Source organism: Macaca fascicularis, chromosome 2 (assembly GCF_037993035.2).
Source record: "Macaca fascicularis isolate 582-1 chromosome 2, T2T-MFA8v1.1".
NCBI classification, from domain to species: Eukaryota; Metazoa; Chordata; class Mammalia; order Primates; family Cercopithecidae; genus Macaca; species Macaca fascicularis.
The window spans coordinates 113,292,464-113,301,091 of NC_088376.1; positions in this window are offsets into that span (position 1 = coordinate 113,292,464).

Consider the following 8,628-nt stretch of genomic DNA (forward strand, 5'->3'; position numbering starts at 1 on the left):
GGGTGGGCCATGCGGGGCCCTGGCAGGATCGACCTGGTGCTGTCTTGGCAGTGGGTCTGGGTGGGATCCTGGGGGCAGGGCTTCCCTGAGTGCAGACAGCTAGGCCTCCACCTGCCCTGGCCTCCCACCCAGGCTCAGATTTCCAGGGCATAAGGCTCTATTGTCCCAGCACTGGTGGAGGCGGCCTGTCAATTCAGCCTTGTGTTTGGTGGTTGGGAAATTCCCAGCTATAGGGGGCTGCAGGCAAGAACGGGCTGCCCAGGTGTCCTGCACCCCAACTGAAGGGACTCCATGAGGTTGGCTCCTGGGCATCCCCTGCTGCCTGGAGCTGTCCCAGGCTGGACCTCAGCCATTCATCAACCCTCAGGAGCAGTTGGGTGAGGAGCACCAGAAATTCAATGCTCGCTGGCCCTGAATCCCCAGAGCCCTCCCAGCCTAAGAAGCCCCATCTTTCTGTCTCCACTCATGGGCAGCTGCAGCTGTGAGGCCCAGGATCCTTAGCAGGACATGCAGAGCTGGGCAGGGACCCAGGCTCATGCTCCCAGCGTGGGGGGGGGTTGTCTCCAGCCTGTGGAGACCGCCATGAAGCTGATCTGCCTCCCAGAGGGCCTGGCCCGTTTGAAATAATTGCTCTGGCTACTGATGTGGTGGGAACTTTGGTATTTTTACCCATTTGTGGGGTGGGGGAGCAGCTGGGAAGAGAGAGGCAAGCTTTCAGAGTCAGGCCTGAGAGAGGAGAGTAGAGCGACATTCTGTGAGGAGGAGCCAGTCAGGCTGCCTCTCAGTAGTTCCCCAGGCCTAGACACCCCTCGTCCCATCCCCTGTCCCAGCAGATAGGTGCAGACCCAGATGCCAGTTGCAGAAGGGGGAAAGGGCCCTCTCCAGGGTTACAGCAGGGATCACTGAGGCTGCAGGAGCTGCCAAGGCCTGGAAGAAGTCCCATGTTCCAGGGAGCCCCATGGCTTCTGATGTCAGGAAAACTTAGTTGTCTTAGTTCCCCAGAATCATTTCACCCCACCCCACCCAAACTGAGTGCCAAACCAGTTGGGTGGAGAATACAAGCCCTGACTCTAGCTGCCTGGTCAGTGGCATGGCCAGCCAAGTCCTAACGACCCTGGGAGTCAGGGAGGAGGCAAGGATAAGACTACAGCATTGTTTGGCTGAGTTCTGGGTCTGGCCCTACTCCCCAAAACTGACCCCAATCTCTGGGTCTGCTGCCCTAAAAAGAGACCCTGGGGCTGGGCGTGGTGGCTCACACCTGTAATCCTAGCACTTTGGGATGCCAAGGCAGGCAGATCACCTGAGGTCAGGAGTTCAAGACCAGCCTGGTCAACATGGTGAAACCCCGTCTCTACTAAAATACAAAAATTATCCGGGCATGATGGTGGGTGCCTGTAATCCCAGCTACTCAGGAGGCTGAGACAGGAGAATCGCCTGAACCCGGGAGACGGTGGTTGCAGTGAGCCAAGATCATGCCACTGCATTTCAGCCTGTGGGGCTGAATGAGACTCTGTCTCAAAAAAAAAAAAAAAAAAAAAAAGGAGACCCTGGCTGTGTAGCAGCTCATGCCTGTAATCCCCAGCATTTTGGGAGGCCAAGGCAGGAGGATCACTTGAGGCCAAAAGTTTTTTTTTTTTTTTTTTTTTGAGACGGAGTCTCGCTCTGTCGCCCAGGCTGGAGTGCAGTGGCGCAATCTCGGCTCACTGCAAGCTCCGCCTCCCGGGTTCACGCCATTCTCCTGCCTCAGCCTCCCGAGTAGCTGGGACTACAGGCGCCCGCCCCTGCGCCCGGCTAATTTTTTCTATTTTTAGTAGAGACAGGGTTTCACCATGGTCTCGATCTCCTGACCTTGTGATCCGCCCGCCTCGGCCTCCCAAAGTGCTGGGATTACAGGCGTGAGCCACCACGCCCGAGGCCAAAAGTTTGAGACTAGCCTGGGCAACATAACAAGACCCCTTCTCTTAAAAATAAAAGATCCTAGCGGTCCTCATCTCTACCATGGACTACCAGAGGGAAGGCAGCACCTCTCATCACCCAGGGGGATGGCCTCTAGTCAGCTGGGGTATGTATGCAGGTGTGTGGCAGCAAATGTGTCCATGCCTGCCACGCACTCAGCCCTCAGTCACACGGTGATGGGCACTGATATCTAAGAGGAGCAAAAGTCAAGGCCATGGGTCCTTTTCTCCCCTTGCCAGAGATGCAGCCCCACAGCCCCTGGTAATCTTGTTGGGAGAAAAATCAGAGTTTGACATCTCATCCCATTGCCTTCTGCTTTCTGACCTCACTGAGGTCAGGGTTGTCAAGGCCTGGGGGACTGGGACAGGGTTAAGGGGTGTCCATTCTCCATCCATCCTCCAACCCCATGGAGACTCAGCATGCCTAGGAAGGTGGAAGGGCTTCCTATGGGCACACCATCTCCTGCCTCCCTGTGCCTGTCCTCTGCTGGGTCCTGGGGTCACCAGTGATTGTAGCCCTTATTGCTTCCCCCACAGTGGGGAACCCAGAGCCCTGCCCAGAGGCTTGAACCTGACACCACAGGTCTGGAATTACACAGAAGACTGGAATTACACAGAAGACAGGTGACAGCCAGGTGGATCATGAACGGTGAGGAGGAGTCCAGCAGGTGACAAGGGGAAGGGTCTAAAGGGTGAAGGACACAGCTCAAACAAAGTCTTGGCAACAAAAGAGCTAATGCATCCCAGAAACGGGGCAGGTGGAGCACTGGAAGACTGGCCCCCACCAAGCTACAAAGAGTGGTCCTGTGGCCCTGGTGTGGTGGCTTAGGCCTATAATCCCAACACTTTGGGAGGCTGAAGCAGGAGGATAACTTGAACCCAGGAGTTCAAGATCAGCCTGGGCAACATAGTGAGACCTCCATCTTTACAAAAAATACAAAAATTAACTGTGTGTTGTGGTGTGTGCCTGTAGTCCCAGCTCCTCGGGAGGCTGAGGTAGGAGGATCACTTGAGTTTAGGAGTTCAGGAGGCTGCTGTGAGCCATGATCCTGCCACTGCACTCTAGTCTGGTGATAAAGCAAGATCCTGTCTCAAAAAAAAAAAAAAAAGAAAAAGAAAAAGAAAAAGAAAAGAAAGAAAAAAATAAAAAGAGAGTGGCCCAGTGAATGCCAGGCTAAGAGCCTGCAATCCTACCAAACTTCAGCAAGCTCTCCGAGTCAGGCGTCAGGGACACGGTCCTGCAGAGGGGAGGCATGGGGAGAGAAGTGGCAGAATGACCCCAGGGATACAACCTGGGGGAGGGTAAAGGGGTCAGTGCTTGTCCTAAGACAGACAAAATGTAGGGGCTCTCAGGAGAGTAGGCTTGGTAGTGCCAGGGGTGGGTTGGGGCCTTGGGAAGTGAGAAGACTGAGGAGTCTTCACCCAGGGGAGGGAGGGAGCTTCGAGTAGAACCCTGGGCACAGGGGTCAGAGGGTTTAGGAAGTAATTGTACTGCGGTGGCCGGGAGTGGTGACTCATGCCTCTAAACCCAGCACTTTGGGAGGCCAAGGCAGGAGGATTGCTTGAGCCCAGGAGTTCAAGACCAGCCTGGGCAACATGACAAAACCTCATCTCTACCAAAAAAAAAATAACAATAATATAAAAAAATTAGCCAGGCATGGTGGCACATGCCTGTAGTCCCAGCTACTTGGGAGGCTGAGGTGGAAGGTTGAGGTTGCCGTGAGCCATGATCCTACCACTGCACTCCAGCCTGGGTGACAAAGCAAGATCCTGTCTCAAAAAAAAAGAAGTACTGGGGTGAGGGGCACAACAAAAGGGGAAAAGAGCTGAGCCTAAGAAGGGGCCTTGTTCAGCTGGGATGGAAGAGGCAGCAGTGGAGGGTTTCTCTGAGGCCTTCATAGGCCTGGGTGCCCAAGATGCCCAGAGCTAAGGTGGCAGCAAGAGTGCATACCTGTGGTACCCCCACTGTGTGCCAGACCTGCCTGGGCGCTGTCTGCAGCTGCAGAGAAGATGAGAGTTGCAGACTCCAGCTAGGGAGTCAACCCCACCTCCTGCTGGACTAACAAGAGGGTTGATCCCTGGGGCTGACTCCAGACTCCCCAGCCCTCCCCAGAGCATTCACAGCCCCCTACCCAGCACTCCTGGGAGGCTCTCCCCTAGCCAGTTAGGAGAATGCAGTATTTATGTGAATGTCTGTTCATGAGTGCAGTGTGCCCTCAGAGTCCACTTTCCAGCATTCCTGGCACAGCCCCCTCCACCCTGCCGGGCTTGGGAGGAGGGAGGGAGAGGGAGGCCCCGCCCCCAGCCCCCTCTCCTCCCACCCCTCCCTGCTGGGCAATGAGGAAAACAGGAGTGAGGGAAGAGCTGTGATGTGGCTGGTGGGGGGGGCTCCTGCATCCCAGAGGGGCTGACCTCAGCCTGGGAGGAATGTGCAGGGGGGGAGGGCAGGGGTGGGGCGGGTGGGGGTAGGGCCACAGCCAAAGGCCCAGGGTTCTTGGTAGCCCCTCCCTCAGCACCTCCATCTCAGTTCTGACAGGGCCCTCAGAAGGGAAGGGGAACAGGAAAGGAGGGGAGGAGCTTATCTTTCAAAAAAGGTGGGCCAGGGTCCCCTGGGAATGTGGAGACCAGGCTGGGGTGAGGACATGCCTGCAGATGCTTCCCCAGAAGATGCCCCTGGGGCGGGGCCTTAGAGTGTCTGGGAAGTTAGGCCTCAGGTGATGATCCTATGGCCGCCCACGCCTGTCCCTACTGTGCCTAAGTCCTCTGGGCAGCATGACCTGGTTTCTACGTGGCCAGAACAAGGAAGAGTTCATTGGAGCCACCAGCCCTGATGACTAAAGCAGGTATGAGTGGGGTGCCCAAGATCCCATCCAGCCCAGGCTACACTGGGAGGGTTGCCACAGCCTTCCTCAGATGGGTATCCCACACCAACCACACCACCCGGAGTCCAGGCATGGGCAAAGCGGCAGGCTCAGCTGGTGGCCAGGGGTGGGGAGGCAGGTGCTGAGATTTGGCACAACAATCCAGGTTTTTCCAGAAGGAAAAGCCAAGGCTGTGGCAGGCCATGCCACTGACAGGCAGCCCCAGAGCAAGAACCCAGACAGGCCTCTGTCGATGGAAGCTCTCTCAAAAGAGTGAGGCCCAGGGAAGGAGTACAGGCAGGAAAAGGGACCCCAGCTGCCTCCCCCGGTTTGCCCCATTCTGTTGAGATTCAGGCCCAGGCTGCCTGATTGTAGAATCCTCGAGGAGCTCCAGCCCCCAGTGTGATCCACAGGCAGTGACCCTGCTCCTGGAATGCTGGCCTCCATGGGGGCCCCTACCCATGGCCTGGCACACTGGACCTGGGGCTGAGGAACAGAAAGGGGACCATGTGGAATCAGGGACAACTTGGCCTCCCATATCTGGGGACCTCCATTCCTACTCAAGGGAGGGTACACATCTAGAGGACAGAGGACAGGGCACAGCACTCAGTGGGGACAGAGACAGCCCAGTCCTTTTGGCTGGGGGTTGAATCCCAGGCTATTGGAAAGATAATGGTGGGGGGTGGTCCTGGTCCCGTTTCCCAGAGTGAACGCAGCGCTAGTGGAGGAAAGTGCAGGGTGATGAAACGGAGACCGGGCCCCTGGGCCTGGAAAACATGGCAGTGAGGGCCTATGGGTGCACGGTGGGAGTGGATGGGGGCCTCTGAGGTACTTGCTGATCCTGGCTGCTTGGGTAGAAAGCTGTAAACAGCCAAAGAATGTTGTTTGCTTGCATGGGGCCAGGAGAGCTTGCCCAGGTCCAAGACTACAGGCACCTACTCCCGGAGTGGGAAAAGGCCACATCCAGGAAGCCCACGAGCCCAGGCAGGGATCTGTCCTTCCACTTGCCCTCCTGAAGGGCCCTGCGGCTCCCATTGGCCCCTGTTATTCACCTGCCAGCTGGCCAGGCCAGGCCAGGTACACCAGGTCCTCAGGCTCAGGAAGGAGAGCATGGCCCCACTTCCACTTCCAGGGGACCTGCTCCCACCTCTGTCCCTGCTTGGCTGGAGGCCTCCAGGGCTGGGCAACAAAGCTGCAACACTTAGAATGCCCACACTGCCCCATCAGCCTTGGGAGGTGGTAGGAAAATGCCTTTTTCAGGGATGGAAGGATCAAAGCCCATTCTCAAGCCCTGGTATATTCACTCAGGTGGACTTGAGGGCTCCACTCTGCCACTGTCAACATACAGTCCCTCCAGAGAAGTACCCCTCATGCTACAAATGGGGCATGTTCACCAGACTAAGCTTCAGGACAAGACCCCAAGTCATTCCCAACTGAGGCTCCGAGTTACAGGAGCTCCATCCTGTCTGTAAAACTCCCTCAGGTTTCGGCTCTGGGTTTGGTGGGGGTTGTTCCACCTCCAACCTAGAAAGAGAGGTCAGAGGAAGGGAGGTCATAGGCCGCCCCCCAACCTCTTAGCAGTGATGCAGAGCTACCTGTCCAGGATGGGGGACTCCAGATGGGCCCCGCCCTGTGGTGCAGAAGTGAGATTTGCTGCTCCTCCTGCATCTGCCCTTCTCCTGCCCTCCTCTCCCTCCCCGATCTGGCTGTCGTGGAAGAAGCCACTGCTCGTCAGGTCGCTGAAGTACTAAGCAGCCCAAGTGGTGAGGAAGGACTGGGACTGGGTCCCGAGGGCCCAACCGACCTCCAGTTGAGAGCCCCTCCCCTGACCTCTGGCTGCCCGCCCACCCCAGCCGGTCCCTGGGAACTGAGGTGGCAGCTGAGCTCCCCATTATCTCTCCCCACAGCTCCCCACCTGTGGAGGGACAGGTGAGATATTGGAGTCCCCGGGTGGTGCCCCCACCCAGTGATTCCCTTTGCCTGCTGAGCCCCTGGAGCTGGGGTTTCTTCCTCCCTTGCCTTGGCTGGCCACCTGGCTTCTGGGACCACCACCTGGGGCACACTACTGCCTTGAGACCCAATAGGGGAGGGGTTGTCCCTACCAGCCCCTCCCTCGTGCCCATTCCACTCCCGCCTGGCCGCCTTCTCCAGCCCGTCCGGCTGCCTGCCCGGCTGCCTGCCCGGTCACCCGATCCGCCCTCTAAACTTTACGGCGCAGCGCGTGGGGCGGTGGCTGGCCTGGTGGGGGCGGGGGCTGCTCCTTAAAGGAGCCGTCAGAGGGTCCCCTGCGGCCCCACGGTGGGAAGGGGCCAGAGTGGAGGGGTGCCTCTGCGGGAGTCCTCGGTGGAGTGTGAGAAGGCAGCCGGTGGTGGCCTGGAAGACCTCTAGAACCTGAGAAGAGGCAGTGGCAAGTGTCAGCAGGGGGAAGGAGGGAGGTGGGGGTCCTGGCCTGGGACGGGGCCAGGAGCTGGGCAGGAGTGTGGGTGGAGGGGCCTGGAACCTGCCCCAGCAGCCACTCCACTTGCTTAATCCCACCTGGAACCTTGCCCCACTCCCTGGGCTCCTGTGTCCAGCACCTGCCCAGCTGGCCCCTGGGAAGGAGAGTGGGCATGGCAGCCAGGTCTTTGCCCCAGCTGAGGGCCTGGGGGAGGTGTCTGGCTCCTAGAGTGAAGCGGCTCAAAGACGGGGAAACCTCAAGGGTTGAGAGAAGTGAAGGGAGAGACTCAGAGAGGCTGTGGAGGCACTGAGAGGGAAGGCCAGCTCAGCGAGGCCAGGAGGCTGGGGCACAAGTGAAGGGCTGCCTCACCTTGCCCCTCTTTGATTCCTCAGGGGTGTGGAGAGACAGCCCTCAAGCTCACATGCAGAGGCTGCTTCAGCTGGGTTGGGAGCAGTCCCCAAGTCAGAGGCTGAGGCTTCTGCCCAGGTCGTGGGTCTCCTGGGTGGCACTTCTCCCTATGGAGTGATTGATGCTGCAGTTGGATTTGCTCACTTGCATGCCCGGAGACACGTCCACCCTTATGGGTGCACACGTTTGCACATGCACAAATGTGCAACACATCTGTGTGCAAAATATGCACATATCGCACATATGCACTCCATAGATTGCATGGTGCCACATGCATGTGCACACCAACCCATATCCACACATGTGCAATATGCCACTATATATTTGCACACAGACATGTAAACATGTGCATACACATAAGCATACACACTACATACATGCGCACATCACAAGGGGACACTCGGAAACACATTCACATTCACAGGCACCCACACCTTTGACTCCAGCCTCAAAAGTGTCTCTGTGTTTTTCTGCGGGACTGTGGGGACACTGCCACCTCCAGAGGCCTGACCCGCTCCTGTCACTCTCTCTCTTTTGACTGGCTTGTTTTGCTCTTTACACTTGGCACCCTCTGCATCCATCCTTGTTGGTGCTCTGTCCTCTCTCACATGGGGACCTTGCCTATGTCTCCCAGTATCCCTCCTCCCAGGCCGAGGCTGGCATGAAGTTGGTGCGCATTGTGAATTAATGTCTGTGAGTGTGTATACAAGAGGGGAGGTTACTGAGAAGGGTGACGTGGTGAGGGGAGCCTGCCAGTGCAGGGTGACCCTGAGGGTGTGCCCAGTGGCGTGGGTGTGTCTGTGATTGTGGCCAGGCGGGGCACCCTCGGAGGGGAGGGTTCGGAAGTGGAATGTGACCCCCCAGCCTCTTTCCCCTAGGGGCTGTAATCTGATCCCTGGGGACTCCCCCTCCCTAGCCTCCCGCCCTCGCCTTCACTGCCGACTCCTTCTCTTCCAGATCCTGGGGC